Consider the following 18,963-nt stretch of genomic DNA (forward strand, 5'->3'; position numbering starts at 1 on the left):
GTAAGTTCGACCGGGCCGAACTTTAAATACCCTCCACCATTTGGAACGAATTTGGCAATTTTCAAAATAAAAAAAAAATAATTCCTTTAAAAATTTCTGTTAAAATCTTAAAAATACCGAATGTAGCCGTTATATAATACACATTTACATTTGAATAAGATTTTATCAACCTAGTTCATTTTGTTCGGAAGCTAGAGTTATTTCGACAGACGGACGGACATCGCTAAATCGACATAGAATTTTATGCTGATCAAGAATATATATACTTTGTGGGGTCTAAAATGTATATTTTAAGGTGTTACAATGGAATGACAAACTTAATATACTGTATTCAACAGAAAATGGGGTTTACTTTCATGCGATCAACCCCACACTCAAAAAGTTTTACTTCTCAGTTTACAATTGCTGAACTTTTTTCGGCACATTTTAGTCTTATAATCGTATTGATGGCTATAAACTTTTCTATGTCAATGCCATAATTCTTTAAACTGTAATCTCGTGTAATTTAAAACATTTCCAAATGAAAACAATGACCACAATAAAAAAACCATATCAATATTGTGGTATTATGCAGTAAATTAACATAAATTGCTAAATCAAAAAATTTATAACAAATATGATATCATTGTATTTGTATGTGTGTATGTTATTTTCCATGATATACATATTCTTTGCAATTAACCACAAATTTACAGTAAATATAACCATCCGATTTTTAAAACACATATAAACATATTAATTAAAATTATGGATTTTTTCACGTGTGTATTGCAAACAAAATATCAAAATACAGGACAAATAGAAAATTATATAAAAATGAATTGTTAATTTTGAAAAGATTTTCCACACTAACACACACACAGAGACAAAACAAACCAACAAATTTCTATACAATAAATAAATAATTTATAATCCAATATATGTGTAGGTGTGAAAAGTGTGAATGTCACCACCACCACCACCACCGCCGTCAACCAAACGAGCAACCGACCGACCGACATTCAAACATATTGCATATGCAACCCTGCAATTTGTCCATTGTTGAGATTTATGATTTCTCTAATTTGCTAATATGGCTTAAATTTACATAAAATAATAAATATTGCATAATTTCATTATCATAAATAAATAATCGAGAATACATTTTAATGTGCCCGGATGACAGACGCCTTTGGGTAAGCGATTGCTTCTATTTATTCGGCATTAAATGAAAATGAAATTTCTATCGAATTATCTACTCAGAGTAATTGGTGAAATATTTTTTTTTTTTGTTTTTAGAGAAAAATATAATAATGGTAACAATATATAACGAACTTAAAAATTGATTTTAAAGCATTACTGATGGCGAAACAGAAATCCCATATAAATGCATATAAATAACACTGTGAAATACCAAAATTAATTACGGAGAAAATCGAGCAGATTATGATGAAGAAGAACACACATCTATCAGCGTTTTGAACGTTTACATCGCATATAGGACAGGTCCATCTACTCAACAATTTTAGAAATTTTTGGATGAAAATTCTTCTGAATTTATGCTTTTTAAGGTATATAAGTCAAAATGTTCCACAAAAATATTTCTCATATAATTGCACTATATGTCCGAGTCCGAGTCTTAATCTTACCTAAACACCATGAATTCATGTTTTCAAAACACATTTTAGGGTCAAAGTCGTACTTTGTGTGAGTTTGTGCAAAAATTTCCAACAAAGCATCATTTTAGAAGTATGACGTCAAAGACAAAAATATTGTTCATTATATTTTACTATAAGTCACAGAAGAAAAGAAATCCCTAATTCCATTAAATATTAAAAAATATTAACATTAATGTTCTCACAAAAAAATATATTCACTTATTTTTAGATCAATTCTTCCTTGGACTTTTTTCGACTTGACGCCTAATAGTTATAAAAAATCTCATTTTAGGCGGAAGGTGTTAAAAGAAGAAATAATCTATACAAAATTCCGCTATAAATCTCAAAGTAAAGCCTATAGCTAAGTACAATCATTTCGTGTCGGACCTAAATAAATATGATATAAATATTGCGACGTGCCAGGTTTGGACCATATCAATTACTTTCTTCACTTGACATGACATAGTAAACTAATTTTTAGAAACTGTTAGCATGTGTGTGAGGTACCAGATATAGTCGGCCGAAGTATTCCATTTTCATGCTACATCTAATACATATAAAATAAAAAATATTGGTATGGACAATATTACAAGAAACTCGAACAATTATATCCAATTCATGGAAAATCATAAATTCCATATTCATCTCAGGTTTCTGGTAAAGAGAGATATATTTAGATAAAGCAAATTGTAAAGAATCGCTGAAAGTTATTTCAGATAAAATAATTTAAATTTGTGACCCTTTGTGAGTGACGTACCAGAAGGGGTCCACAGATATATATCATCTGCACAACAGATATTGTATTAGAAACAATTTTGTATGTGTGAAATTTGAAGAGTGTTGAATGCTTATTTCGCTTTCTTTGGACGTTTTTTTTCAAAATCTTGAACTCTATGTGGGACAGATAGCAAAAGAAATGATCCGATCCCTACCATCTTTATAACAGATCTTGTCTTGACGGATTATTGGGATGTGTGAAATTTGAAGACAATCAGACTCTTATATCACATTTTATAAGAGTTGTAATTATTCAAAGTTATGACCTTTTATGGGGGAGGTACTAAGTGGAGTGGACCGATATTGTTCATTTTCGCACCTGACCTAGCACTAACGCGGATTATTGTTTCTCTTTCTGTGCAGAAAAAATATTTTTTTTTTTTAAATTTCGACCTTTTGTGGGGGATTGGATCGATATTGCCCATCTCCGAGCTCGATCTAAGTTTGACAAAAATATTACGATGTATCAAGTTTGGCCTAAATCGGATACTTCCTTCGAGAGTTATCGTGTCGGACATCGCTGGGTCGACTCCAAATGTCCTGAAACAGATTTGGTCCAAAGAGACATAGACCTAGACCCTGACATTCAGAATAACTTGTACGAAAATGGGTCACATCGGTTCACTTTACGTTGTGACCATTTTTTCCTATTATTTTAGAAAAATATTGGCACTTTGAGTTCTCATTATTCATAAAAAATTATCATACGTCTACTTTTGGATACATCAGTTATATAAAGATATTCCCTGATTTTAGTTATTGCAAGGGTCTTGGCTATATTTTCCAATGGATTTCTACTGAAAATTAGTATTTTAAAGTTTTACTTTTCTGATCCAATACCAACAACTCCACTAAAAAATTTACTAATCACATCGGTTGTTATAATATAAAATATTATCTGTCGAAAGGTTTTCTACACTTAAAGAAAACGCTATTCTTTAGAATTTTGGAAATACAGCCAAGACCCTCAAAATTAGTGAGATTAGGATATATTGGCCAAAGAATGTCAAAGCCAAATTGATTGGAACTGCCAGTTGTTATCAGTATTCAAGTATTTTTTAAACATTCTAATTGGAAATATATTTAAAACTAGCAACTACCTGCTACTTCGATTGCGGAAGTTGACAGGAATAGAAAACGAGTAGGGGGCGGTCGAAAGTCTGGCGGGCGAACTATATGATACCCTATTATATTACTATTCAATTTTGGAACTTCTATCCATAAAAAACATACGTTTATATTGCAACTGAAGTATATTGTCAGACAAAGCAAATAATATTTTAGAATTCTGGCTCTAAATGTTAGTGAACCATGAAATTTGACTGACATCAGGCGTCACAACAGAAGCGTACAGCAAATAAACACAATTATAATTAATAAATATGTACCAATATACTTTTCGATACTATAAATATAAATAAAGAAAACATTAATACATTAAAGTATCTGAATTCAATACTCAAAAGTGTTCCACTTTAAATTGCAAATCCCAGTAATATCGGTTGGAGAATGCAGTTAAAGTTTTTAATATACAAAAAGTTAAAAAGCAGTAAGTTCGGCCGGGCCAAACTTTGAATGCCCTCCACCACTTGGAATGAATTTGGAAATTTAAACAAAATAAAACCTTTAACAAATTCTGTTAAAATTTTAAAAATACCGATTATAGCCATTATATTGGGGTCTATACGCCGTGGACCTACATAGACAGTGTTTGTCAAATATACTCAAATACTATACTCAAATTCGAAACTTGAAATAAACGGTGAATAATGTAGCTAAAATCATTAAAATATCGTATATAGGGAGGTTCCGTTATATAGGAGCTGTGCGAAGACCTGGACCAGCATAGACAATTTTCTGTCACAATTATAGCATTTCGGTGGGTATTGTACCTAAACTCCATAAAGTACCGAATATAGGGAGGTACTGATATATGGGGCCTGTACGAATACCTGGACCTACATAGACAATTTTCTGTCACAGACTGAAACAATTCCGGTGAATAATGACGCTAAAATCATCAAAGTACCGAATATCGGGAGGTGCTGTTATATGGGGGCTATACGAAGACGTGGACCTGCACAGACAATTTTCTGTCATAGGCTGTAGTATCTGTTACGAACTTCAAATACCAAATTTGAAACAATTCCGGTGAATAATGTCGCTAAAATCATCAAAATATCGAATATATATCGTGGACCTACATGGCCCATACGCTATATATACAATATTCTGCCACCGGAGCTAGAACCCGTTACGAACTACAACTACCGAATTTTAGACAAATCCATTAAAAAATGTGACTTAAATTGTCAAATTACCCTATATCCGAATGTACCTTCTTATTAGTGTGCGATAAAACCCATTAAAAATATAAATGGAAAAATGGAAACAATTTCGTGAAAAATGTGATAAAATAACGAATATCAGGAGGTAGCAATACATTAGCGCTGTTGAAAAACACGAACCCATATATTTATACAATATTTTTCCATGGGACCTAGAACACATTACGAACCACAAATACAAAATCGTAGACAAATTTGTTTGAAAATGTCGCTTAAATCAGGCTGGATTTAATAATTAAAATATGCGAAATGAGTAATTTTTTACAACACTATTTCTAAAATCCCTTCGCGTAAAAACAATTTTATATTAATTGAAAAAATAACTGAAAAAAAATTAGATGTTTCCGCCCGGGATCGAACCGGGGGCCTTCCGCGTGTTAGGCGGATGTGATAACCACTACACCACGGAAACACATATGTGGTTGCATACACCACGCTAAACATGAACTGGGTAAAGTAGTTTCATTGGTGGTGTTTATAAAAATACCCATAAACAATGGGCGATTCGATACTAACGACACATATTTTATGTCACAGAGTGATTCATATAAATGTAAAAGCGTTTGGTGGTGAATAAAGATAACAGCAGGCTGACTCAGAGATAGCCATTATTCATTTATTATGTACCTTGTTGTTGTACTTTTAAAAAACAAATCAGGTTATAACAAAAGGAAAATCAAATCAATCCCAATAGATATAATAAAGAAATTTGTCTTTTAAAATGTTTTGACTAAAATACGTAGACGACACAAATCGTGGTTTAATTTTCAAAAATTTCAATAATTTTTCATTGAAAATTTTCATTTCCAATTGTTCATTGTCATTCTTCTACCATGATAAAATAGATGGAGTTGTACATGTGTTACATAAATAGATGCAAAAGTTATATATACATGTGTGTATTTCATTGTTCAAGAAGTCTTGCATGGGATAAGTGAAAATTTTCAACTTTGAAGTATTTTATAATTGTTTGTAAGAATTTTTTTCTAACTTTCATTTGAATGGAAATACGGTCCAAGAGTATTTGGATAGACTCCCGTATAAAAAGCTCAATAACGCAAAACACACTTGTAATTGTATACATGTGTTCATGGTGCAATAAGAAGGTTGAACAGCTTCGTATAACTATTGAATTACACCCCTAATGTAATGCCCGCTTCCTATCAGAATTATTCAAAATCAAATGCTACAAGTTATTTCCATTTAAATATTTTTCCCATTTTTAAAATGAGTAAAAAGCGCAAAAGATGAATGAAATACTTGGATTTTCTTTCAGGCATATTCTCCAAACTGTTCAATCTTTCAAACCCATGCCAAAAATATTTTGAAAGCCCATTGTACCAACAGATGTGTTGATGCGCCTACCTACACCATTTTATCATGCAATCAATACATATACAAAATGTACAGAAGTTGGGCACGCTTAGAAAAAATGTAATCAGATAGTAGCTCTACCTGGCCTGTTTATTGTACCATGACATACGTTCATTATACCCTCAACTCAAAAATTCCGAATATCGGGAAATACGGCTATATGAGGCTATACAAAAAACGTGGAACTATACATACAGAGTTTCGCCAAAAGAGCTAGAACCCATTAAGACCAACATATACCAATTTCTAGACAAATCCGCGAAGAAATGTGGCAAAACCCATTAAAATGCCGAATATCGGGAGGTACCGTTTTATGGGGGCTATACCAAATCGTGGACCTATACATGCAATGTTTCGCCAAAGGAGCTAGAACCCATTATGACCTACAAATGCCAATTTTCAGACAAATCTGTGAAAAAAATGTGGCAAAATCAACCAAATACCGAATATCGAGAGGTTCGGTTATATGGGGACTATAACAAAACGTGGACCTATAACTACAATGATTCGCCACACGAACTGGGACCCATTATGACCTACAACTACCAATTCTCAGAGAAATTCGTGAAAAAAATGTGTAAGAAATCATGAAAATACCGAATATCGGGAGGTACCCTTATATGGGGATTATACCAAAACATGGTCCTTTACATACAATGTTTCGCCAGACGAACTGGGACCTATTATGACCTGCAAATACCAATTTTTAGACAAATCAGTGAAAAAATGTGGCAAAAATCAAGAAAATACCGAATATCGAGAGGTGCCGTTATATAGGGACTATACCAAATCGTGGGTCCATACATGCAATGGTTCGCCACCGGATCTGGAACGCATTATGACCAACTAATGCCACTCGTGATTTCAACAGACAGACAGACGGACATCGTTAAATCGACTTAGCATTTTATTCTGATTATGAATATATATACTTTATGAGGTCTACGACGAATATTGAAGGATGTTACAAACGGGAGGACAAAGTTAATATACCTACCTTTCCAAGGTGGAGGGTATAAAAATATTTTACTGCACAAAAAGGGAAAAGATAATCCGATTTTGCCAAAATATTGCAAATCCTAATATTTTCATCAGTGCTTGGTAAGTAACTATGCTTTAACTCAAAAACGGCTTGAGGGATTTTGACAACTAATACAATCTTGGCAAAAAAAAAAATGCGTGATAATAAGCCAATAAAAATGTGAATGGAAAAAACTTTTTGGCGTGAACTTTTTTCAATTTGACATACCACAATGAATTGTAAAGTTTTGATTGTTTTGAATTCTGAATGATTCTTTTGAATTTTAAAATGAGTGAGCAATTCGATGTTAAATGGCGATCTTTCATGTCTAAAATTGGCATTTAGCTTTCATCTCCAGGACCTACAGCGTACTTCAGTTGGATTATGCGAACACATTAAAAAAAACAAGAACCAGTAAAGAAAGACCTAAAGTCGGGCGGGGCCGACGTTATGATACCCTACACCACTTTGCTAATTTAGTAGAGCTCCACATAACAAATAAAAGTTTTTATAGGAGAATTCAATCATACACGCTATGACTATAATTTAAAGTTCAAAGGACTAAATATGTCGAAGCATTTGAATCTTTTAAATTCGGACTTGTATTGCCCATTTGGTGCAAAATTAATTTGAAATCAGATAAAGATATATGTGGAAGCTATATCCAAATCTGAACCGAACTCGATAAAATTTGGCAAAGATATTTCTGAGCTGTATTTGATATATTTCCCTGAATATCGTTGTTACGGAGTGCAAATTACGGCTGTGGGTAACAAATATAACAAAGCGGATGAACAATATATATGTGAGCTATAGCTATATCTGAACCGATCTTCAAATTTGACATACTAGCTTCTAGACTCAATTCGATCGTATGTGCCAAATTCCATCCCATTTGGGCAACTATTAGATGTTTGGTGCACAATAAAAGGTAAATCGGACGAAGTTATATATGGGAGCTATATCCAAATCTAAACCGATCTCGATAAAATTTCGCAAAGGTATTTCTGAGCTGCATTTGATATATTTTTCCAAACATTGTTGTTACAAAGTGCATATTACGGCTGCGGAGGACAAAAATAACAAATCGGATGAACAATATATATTGGTGCTATAGCTATATCTGAACCGATTTCGATCAAATTTGTGCATACTTATTTTCAGGCCTAATTTGGTAGTATGTGCAAAATTCCTTAATAGAAAGCAAATCGGACGAATATATATGTGGTAGCTATATCTAAATTTAGGCGATTCCAATTTAAATAGGGTTCGTCCTTGCGCCAAACAAATGATTTGTGCAAAATTTCATCTCAATCGGATAATAAATGCGACCTGCATTTTGTTCACAAGAATACATGGACAGACGGACGGACGGAAAGACGGACTGACATGCTTAAATCAACTCAGAAAGTGATTCTATGGAGATCCTCAAAAGTAACTATGAGTATATATCGCTTCCTTCTCCATGTTACAAACAAATGCACAAAGACACTATGTGATGTAGGATATTATGACCGACAAAGCGTTATAGGGCTCATTTCAAAACGTGGACCTTCTTCTTTCACATGACAATAATCCGTCCAATGAGAACTCACTGGGACTGCAATCAGTGAAATATGGAATATAGAGGACGCAAAATAGTAGAACGAATTTTACATTTAGTAAGAAACAGGTTTCTTCCTAAGCTTTTAAGATACCTTAAATCGCTTTTGCAGGTCATGATATGGGTCGTAAGGGTACAACCCGATTTCATGCATATTTCATATTTTAACCATATGTTTATATCCAACAACACTGTGTGTTGGGGGTATTATAAGTTTGATTGGGCCAAAAATTATGTAACACCTCGAAATATTGGTTTCCCACATAGGAAAGTATATATGGATCTTCCGATCTCGCCGAGCTGAGTCGATCTAGCTATGTATGTCCGTCCGTCCGTCTGTCCATGTTTATTTGTAATCACTCTACAGGTCGCAATTATGGCCCGATCTTCACGAAATTTAGAATGGAGGTGGGGATAGGGTCAGAATAGAACCAAAAACTGAAAAAATTCCTGATTTTGCAGTTGCTCTACAGGTCGCAATTATAGACCAATCAAAGCGGAAGTTAGCATGGGGCTAGACCTTAGGGATGGGTAAGTCTTCCAATTTTGATGGTGATCGGGTAATATTTAGTGGGTGAAATAGGCCACAATATTTGTGTTAAATAAAAGTCAAATTTTCCATTAAATCGCGAATATTTTTAATCTGGGCTAAATCACAAATAGACAAACAGGCCAATTCTGACCGTTACGTTGATGCCGATATATATCTCGCTATATATAACCGATATAAATATATAGCGAAATATATACAATGTGTATGCACAAAGGAAAAGGATGTTAGTTAGAATGCTTATATCACCAGAATGGCTGGACCGATTTTGACAAATTTTGTCAATTCAGAATGCCCCCTTAACATAAAAGTATTAAATCTAAAAAAAATCGCTGAAAATATGCCAATATTGATGTTCATTTAGATTTTGTAGTATTTTGTGAAATTGTTTTAGTTTTTCATATTTTTTATCGCATGCGATTTTTTTTTTTTTCAATTTGACTTGTAATAATATTTTTCCACCTTACAACACAGGTTGGGGATATTATATAAGTATTGCAAATGTCGTCCGATCCTTACGAAAATTTTCACAAGGGTAGGGTTGGGCTCAGATGGGCTAGGCCTATTGCTTAAAGTTAGAGTTTAGGACAGTGGGTACAATCGACTACTTTGTGTGAAAAAAAGCGTTACTTACAGGCGATATCCGAAATACACAAAAGGCAAACTTCTGGCTTTTTTATGCTGATTTCGTTAACGAATATAGCCAAATATCGTACACAAGCAAATCATAAAGATGAGTCTAAATTTGGAGATTTTCAGAGGGTATTCTTGCTTTTGGGGATGATTAGGGGTTCAAATCAACCAAAAACCGAAATGTTTTTCCGATCACACAATTGAAGCCAATCAACACGCCTGTGAAGAGAGTTAAGGCCAGGGAAGAATTCTAGCATTTTGGATGACCATTGGATAATATTTAGATGTAAAATGGACTACAACAACTAACAGCCCGACGGAGTGCATAAATATTGGGCAAATGTCCCTGTCAAAATACTAATTTCTAAAGCGAAATCTTCCAATATGGATTTGGACATAAGGGAGCTTCTAACATATTGTAGTGTTGTAGGGTATAACATAGTCGGCCCCGCACGACTATAGCCTTTGCTTACTTGTTTTCATACTAATTTCGGCAAATGTTGGTAATTTGGGAAGAATTCTTGCAAAAACTGATCTCGTTTTGGTATAAACATCATATAATTAAGGCTATTATCGGGGTCTTGGTCACTTTTTTAATTTTTTTTGCCCTTATTTGGCATCTTTGTTTCTAAGGCTATTTATTTAGGCTATTCTGGGATAGAAAACCACCATACAGGTAATTGTCCACATAGGCATTTATTTAAGTATAGTTCCCACATTAGTGTACCCCCAAGTCCACTTTCTATTGAATTTGTTATCCCCAAGAGAATATTGGTTAGAAGCGTAGATTTGGAATGCACGTCTATATGAAATAAACTCCGAAATGCCAAACTGAGACTCATTCAGTCGGAGATTGTGGCAGAAACATTATCATTGAATTATACAATGATGAAAAATATGGACTTTATAGGAGACATACACACAAACGCACAATTTAAACGACTAAAAAATTAATTTCATTCTTGAGGTAATGATATACATATGTCGGCAAAACCGGCTGATACTTTTTAAGTTGTTTTCTTTTTATGAATATGAGTATGATAATAATGTATGTTGATAATATTATAAATATTTTAAAGTTTTTCATTATTCTAAGCAATTTCCACCCAATATTTAATTACCATGGATTGTCCTCCTTACAGATGTTTTTGTTAAAAAATGCATTCAAACCACATTCTCCTTCTTTTTCTTCTTGTTTTTGACTGAAATCTTAATTTGGTTTTGCATGCTCTCATTTTTTTGGTGACAAAATTAAAGTTGCGTTTGACCTTGATTAGTAAATAACAACAAATTAGGTTAATACTATGCGACACAGAAAAGTCTATGGCATTTGTTTAATGACATAGTTGGCACAGTCATTGTGTGTGGTGAGAAATTCGCACTTCAGGTAATGTGAGACTAAGTGAGTAATGTTAACATCCAAAGGTTTTTGATGATTTTAGGCCAAAAAAAATGCGTCGTTTTTTAACCTCTTATAATGTTTATGGTAACATAGTGCTCTGTTTCTGAAATTTACCTGAGATTTTTTATAACACCTAGAATCAAATTCTAAACGGTTGTAAACTTTAATTTTTCTTTAACTCAATTTTAATAGAGCAAATATTAGCTTTAAGTGTTGGCTCATTAATGAATCCCTGTCTGAGGAAGTCAAAGCATTTGATGTATTGCTGCAATGACCCACACACATTCGCAAAAAACTTCGAATACCTAAACCCCAAAAACTTCTATACAACACCACTTATATTTAAAGCTGTGTATCCATCCAAATTCGAGAATATTTAAGAGGTCATACAGAAAAAAAATATACCAAACATTTAATACGTATTTAAGTATTAAGCGTTGTGTTTATGTGACTACTTTTCTATTCATGTCGAAAAAAAAGTAGTAGTTATTGTTATTGTTATAAATGGGGGTTGAAATGTTATTGAGTTTTGGTTTTCACTCTCATGTTTCATTAGCCTATTCATATTTCAACCAAATATTCCTTGTATGCGATAACAACAACATGTGTATGTCGTCGTTGTTGGACATAATTGTTTTTCAAGTTACTATTTTTGATTGTATTTCAAGTGTTTCCTTTATTTTGAGTTTAACATTATTTACTTTTTAAGGCTTTAAGCAGGAAACGTTAAATAGGGTAGTCATACTGTGGAACGGGAATTTTTATCGTAGCCTTAAATTTCTACAATATTTATTTTTATACCTTCAGCCGTATAGTTACAGCGGGTATATATCTTTTGATACAGCCAAAACCTGCCTCATCGAAATAACGGTTTTATACCCGTCCAAAGAGACTAAATCCGTTCCAGGACATTTAGAGTCAATCTAGTGGTGTCCGTTCGTCCATCCGCCTGTCTGGTTGACTGGCGGAATGTGTACGATAACTCCCGAAGGGAGTACACCATTTCGCCCATACGTTGTACATCGTGATGTTGTTATCAAACTTAGATCGAAATCGAAAATGGACAATAGCCGTCTCTTCCCTTGAAATTTTCAAGGACAATATCTTACCTCATAAAAGAAAAAGAATCATCGAATTTAGTTTCAACTATGTTAGTTCTGCAAAGTCGGGTTGAGAAGAGACAATATCGCACGCTCCCTCTGGTACTTCTCCAACAAAAAGAAGATTTGCTGTGAACATGGAATACATCGACCCACTTCTTCTGGTACCTCCCCCACAAAGCGTCAGCTTTTTTATAACTTCAGATATATGGCTACATAGGCTATATATATCATTTGATACAGCCAAACCGTGCCTAATCGAAATAACGGTTTTAGACCCTATGCGTTTCAGGACATTTGGAGTCGATCTAGCGATTTCCGCCCGTCTGTCTCTCTGGCTGGTGCGCACGATAACTCTGGAAGGGAGCATCCGATTTGATCCAAATTTGGTACATCGTAATAATATTTTCAAACTTAGATTAAACTCGGAGATGGGCAATATCGGTCCACTCCTTCTGGTACCTCACCAACAAAAGGTCGACATTTTCAAAAAAAAAATATATATATTGCCGCACAGGAAGAGAAAGGATAATCTGATTTTGCTCCAACTTTGTAAATCCTAATATTTGCATCAGTGCTAGGTCAGGCGCGAAAATGGACAATATCGGTTCACTCTATCAAGTATCTCCCCCACAAAGGATACAATTTTGAATAATCACAACTGCTATAAAATGTGATGTAAGATTATATTCAAACTGCACACATCACAATGTTTTTATTAACCCACTCCACTTCTCCGGTATCTGGCAAGATCTGCTGTGAAGATGTGATATATCGATTCACAACTTCTGTTATCTCCTCCACTAAGGTCAAAATTGTGAATATCCATGAAGCTTTTACATCAGATTCCATTCAGACTTGGTACATCTCAATATTTTCATCAACACAATATCTGTTATGAGGGTAGTACAGATGGGGCGATTCTTTACAACTTGCTATATCTAAATATTTCTCTCAACCAAAAACCTGGGAGGGGAAGGAAGTAACCAATATAGTCCAGAAGTAACCAATTATTAGGTCCTATACGAAATGGACAATATTGGCCCATACCTTCGGAACCTACTCCATAGAGCGTCAACATCATAATATATATTAACAACCGAACATTGGCTGTCGACAAAACCGACTGATACTTTTTAACTTGTTTTCGTAATATTTTTATCGTTCTGAACTCTAACTCTCTCGGACTCTCTCTTTCTCTATCTCTCTCATCCAAAAAATATTATTAGACCAAATTTGCCTGATAAAAGTAGTAGCACATTTGTCAGATTTCTTGAGTGAAATGTTTGCCAGGTTGTGATCAATAATACGAATCTCCGACATTCTGAACTGAGTGTATGTGACTCCTGGAAATATTTTAACATTATACTCGATTGAAAGGCCAATTAACGCAGTAAAAGTAGTACTTCGATATATCGAACTTTACATTGCCGTAATTTATGAAGTATACACTTACCACCCTAATAAACAAATACTATCAGTAATATCCAAGTATATCCTGCTTATAACAGAGTTGCCATATTCTATGAGCAAACACACATGTAGAGGGGTTTCTATGGTCGCGGTTTACGAAATGTACAACTCATATTGATAACGTACATAAAAACCTGTTAATTTTTTGAGTGGACTTGATAATGGAGAACACGCATTTTGGAGAAGTATTAAGTGAGGCAACTTTTTTCAAGCCTAAGACTATTCTAACTCTGCGACAATCTCTGTAGGTCTCTTTAATGGATTCCTTTTGTATCTCGGTGAAAAATGAATATCAGCGGTGCTGCTCTTCCCTCTCCCTTTTCATTGGAGCATTTGATATCTAAATTATTTCAAGCCTTAAATTACAATAACTTGGCAACCCAGTAAAATTTCCAACAAACATTCCACAATATCCTTTAAGACATTCTTGTTTTCCCCACACACACACACACACAATCACTTTTCATTTTAACACCCAGCCTGTGTCATTTAAGCTGTGACACTGTGAACTTTGTTGTCAGTATTTACTGGTCGGTATTGTTTTCACCCGACATTATTTGTTGTTTGCCAGACACCAACTACTAGGTACCTCATTCGACACGATTTCTCTCTTTGTTGTCGCTGTTTTTGTGTTATTGTTTTTTATTACTCGAGTCCTTGTCGACATTAATAGTAATTTTGCTAATTCAAAGCTTAACTCTCTCCTTATGTCATATTTCAATCGCAAGTTAACAAACAAAACACAATACTCTCTGCAGCATTGAGAAACACGGTATTGAAATTGGACACTCGGAGAAAATGTGCAGTAATAATGTGGATTTTATATTCTGAAGAATATAATGGTAATGGTGTCAGAATTTAAAGTCATTCGGAAAGAATTTTTAAATATCACACCAAAGATTAATGTATCCACTGGATATTACAATATATTCTAGACATATATGCCGATCATATCTTCACGTTTTTATACCCTCCACCATAGTATGGAAGGTATATTAACCTCGAAATACACATTTTAGACCCCACAAAGTATATATATTCTTGATCAGCATAAAATTCTATGTCGATTTAGCGATGTCCGTAGGTATATCCGTCTGTCCGTCTGTGGAAATCACTCTAGCTTCCGAACGAATTGAAGTGGATTGATAAAATTTTATTCAAATGTATGTTATGTCTGCAGGCCTTCTGGTATTGAAAATGGGTCATTGAGGTCCACGTTTTGGTATAGCCCCCATATAACGCTACCTCCCGATATTCGGTATTTTGATGATTTTAGCGACATTATTCACCGGAATTGTTTCAAATTTGGTATTTGAAATTCGTAACGGAGACTACAGCCTAAGACTGAAAATTGTCTGTGCAGGTCCAAGTATTCGTGTAGCCCCTAATAACGGTACCTACCGATGTTCCGGAATTGTTTCAAATTTGGCATTTGAAGTTCGTAATGGATAGTACAGCCTAAGATAGAAAATTGTCTGTGCAGGTCCACGTCTACGTATAGCCCCCATATAACAGTACCTCCCGATATGCGATATTTTGATGATTTTATCTATATTATTAACGATTTTTTTCTAAGTTTCGCATTTGAATACTGTAAAGGCTTGTGACAAATATTACATATGCAGGTCCACGTCGTCCTATAGGCCCTAATAAAACGACTACATTCGGTATTTTTAAGATTTTAACAGATTTTTGTAACGGATTTTATTGTATTTGAGAATTGCCAAATTCGTTCCAAATGGTGGAGCTCGGCCCGACTGAACTTACAGCTTTTTCACTTGTTAATCTTAAAGAGTAGAGAAATAACTGACTGACGCTCAGATGAAACGGCTAAAGTTAGAATTTTGGCCGAGGGTCGGTCTTGGTGCGTAGGCGTGCTAAAAGGCTGCTTTTTTTAATTCGTACCAAAAGTGTACTATAAAATGTACTAAAAATTTAATGCTTTGTATTGGACAAACGGAAAAAGATAGAGTTCTAAAATTAGGAGTGAGACTCACTGATAGAGCGTAGGAAAAATATACCGAGTTTTTCGAAATTCAAACTTTAAGGTAACGACAATTTCTAAAATGGTACTAAACTTCCAAAATGTTACCATTTGGTATTATGTGAACGCATTGAGATAAAAACATGAAATTTGGTATAAGAAACAAGGCTGGCATTGAGGTCCCTATTGAGAAAAAGTGGTGGTCTTGAAAATATGTACTAAAAGTGCGAAGTACTAAATGTTACTATATTTGGTACAAGTTGGTATTGGGTGAACTTATAGTGCTTTAAACCTGGGTAATGGGAAATGGGTACTATAATTGTACGAAAAGTACTGAATTTTTAGAATTAGGTGCAGGTGCACTCGAAAATTGATATATAGATTCCTGATGGTATCTTTGTTTGAGATTTAGTGGTTGTTCAAAAATGCGTCCTATATTTGTACGAAAAGTACTAAATGGTACTAAGTTAAGTATTGGATGAAAGGATAGGGCTGGAATCCTCAAATTTCATATGAATGTCACTGTTGGTGCCTCTAGTTGTGAGAATTATGTGGTTTTGGAAATGCGTACTATGAGCGTAGGAAAAGTGCAAATGCCACAAAATGTGTCGTTGGGCGTTGGAACAGTGATGCAATTTTTAAATTTTATATTAGATAACTAGATTAAGATTGAGAGGTTGAGATTTGGAGATGAGTTTGGGAATGCGTACTATAGTTGTTAGAAAGGTACTAATTCGAACTTAAAGTACAAAATTGAACTTAGTTTGATATTGGGTGAATATATAGAGTCAGAAACAACCGTGACATTTTATATTGCGATAGCTGTTGGTGTCTAGGATTAGGATATGGAACGGTTTTACATTGAGAACTAAAATTATACGAAAAGAACTAATTGTTACTAAATTTGGTATCGAGTGAATGTATGAGCAGCTTTCTAACACAGAAAATAGTAGTCATTACGAACTCCAAATACCAAATTTTAAATTATTCCGGGGAAAAATGTGACACCAATCATCAAAATATCAAATATCGGGAGGTACAGTTATATGGGGGCTGTACGAAGACGTTGACCTGTGTAGATAATATTCTATCGAAGATATGGACCTGTACAGGAAATGTTCTGCCATAGCAAGTAGTACACATTGCTAACTTCAAATATCAAATTTGAAACAGTTCACTTAAAACAAGTAAAAAAAATAGCAAGTTCGGCCGGGCCGAACTTTTTACACCCTCCACCATGAGGCAGGATCTTGAAAATATTCAAAAAAAATCCGTCGGAAAATACCGCTCAAATTAAAACCGTTATATGGGGCTATACGAACACGTGGTCCTGCATAAGTAATAGGCGGTATTAACAGTTCCGAAGTTTATATACGAAATTTGAAACAATTCCATTGAAAAATGTGGCTAAAATCATCAAAATATCGAATATCGGCAGGTGCCATTATATGGGGGATATACGATATCGTGGACTTGTATAGACAATTCTCTTTCAGGGGGTAAAGTACTCATAAAGAAGTCCTCGTGTAGAATTTCAGACAATTCCGTTATATGGGGTTTTACGATATGGTGGACCTATACAGTCCAATCTTCGAACTTGACCTGCCTGCAGACAAAAGGCAGATCTGTGTCTTCCTTCCTAATTCGTTTTGAATTGACGGATGTACAGTGCTAAATTGTCTTAGAATTTTACGCTGATCAAGAATATATAAACTTTGTTGGGTCTAAAATTATTATTTCGATGAGTTACAAACGGAATGTCGAACTTAATATACCCTCCACACTATGTATGGTGGAGGGTATAAAAAGTGACTCGAAATTATTAAAAGGAACACATGGAGCAGGATGAGCAATTTTCTGTCACAGAAGGTAGTAACCATTACAAATGCTAAATACCAAATTGGAAATAATTTCGGTGAAAAGTTAGGCTAATATAATCAAAATACCGAATATAAGTAGGTACATTTGGATGGGGGATATACGAAGAAGTGAGCCTGATATGGCGAAAATCACTAAAATATCGAATATATTAAGGATATACTGGGTGAGATAAAAAAACTGCAACAAATTCAAACGCAATAATTTTTACATAGTTCTTTCTTATTTTATTATTTTTTTTTTTTTTTGAATGAAAGCAAAAAATGTCGGAAATAGCAACAACATTCAGAATAAGTTTAGATTTGCTCGATTTGGTCACGAATTGGCACGAATTATGGCCTTCAAACGGCCAATGAAACCGTCACACGCAGCCCGAATGTTGCTCTGCGGTATTTTGGCCCATTCCCGGCGAAGCGCTTGTTTGAGGTGATCGAGACTTTGGTATTTTTAAGGGCCAACATTGCTTTCCAAAGTACTCCAGACACAATAGTCCAACGGATTGGTTTCCGGAGATTTTGGTGGCCATTGTGCGCTGGAAATGAAGCGAGGAACCTCATTTTGTAACCATTCTGTGGTGGGGCGTGCTGAGTGCGATGGTGCGGAAAACTTTTGGAATGTCCAAGGTCTGCGGCCAAAATGTTTGCGTGCCCAAGGCTCTAATACTCCCTCCAGAATATTTACGCTATAATATTCGGCATTTATTCTGATGCCACGGCCGATCAATACGAGCGGAAAGCGACCATCGGCTGTTAAGACGGCCCACACAATCACCATGGCCGTCGCTTGAGTTCTGGCGGCCAACCGAAGATGCCCATTTTCAGCTGACCTCTTTGGCAAGTAAACGAGATCATTTTGTTTGTTTACAAAACGCTGGACAACGAATGTTTTCTCATCGGAGAAAACCAAATTCAGCAGTTCACCACTTTTGGCCAAGCGAAGCAACTCTTGAGCTCTTTTGAATCTATTTTCTTTCCGTTGCGTTGTAAGTTCTTGCACTTTTTGGAATTTCAATGGCTTTATCCCGAGCTCATTTTTCAATATTTGCCGAATGGAATATTGCGATATGTTCAGCTCAGGAACCACTGCGCCGCGGGTTCCGATTACGTCGCTTCTTTACTTTTCGAACCATTTCTACTAATGTTGCTGTTTTCTATCGTCCACTTCCTTGAGGTCGGGCTACGTC

At 34.8% G+C, this 18,963-nt stretch overlaps 1 protein-coding gene and 1 non-coding gene across 2 annotated transcripts in view; one reads left to right on the forward strand and one right to left on the reverse strand.

The window, feature by feature from the left end:
• Window positions 1-18,963, forward strand: part of LOC131803601 (beta-glucuronidase-like) — a 97,629-nt gene that overhangs the window by 25,153 nt on the left and 53,513 nt on the right. The window lies entirely within an intron of this gene.
• On the reverse strand, window positions 5,102-5,174 carry TRNAV-AAC (transfer RNA valine (anticodon AAC)). Its single transcript has one exon. It is a non-coding gene; the product is annotated as a tRNA-Val (tRNA).

This window comes from Musca domestica, unplaced genomic scaffold (genome assembly GCF_030504385.1).
Source record: "Musca domestica strain aabys unplaced genomic scaffold, Musca_domestica.polishedcontigs.V.1.1 31, whole genome shotgun sequence".
NCBI lineage: Eukaryota > Metazoa > Arthropoda > Insecta > Diptera > Muscidae > Musca > Musca domestica.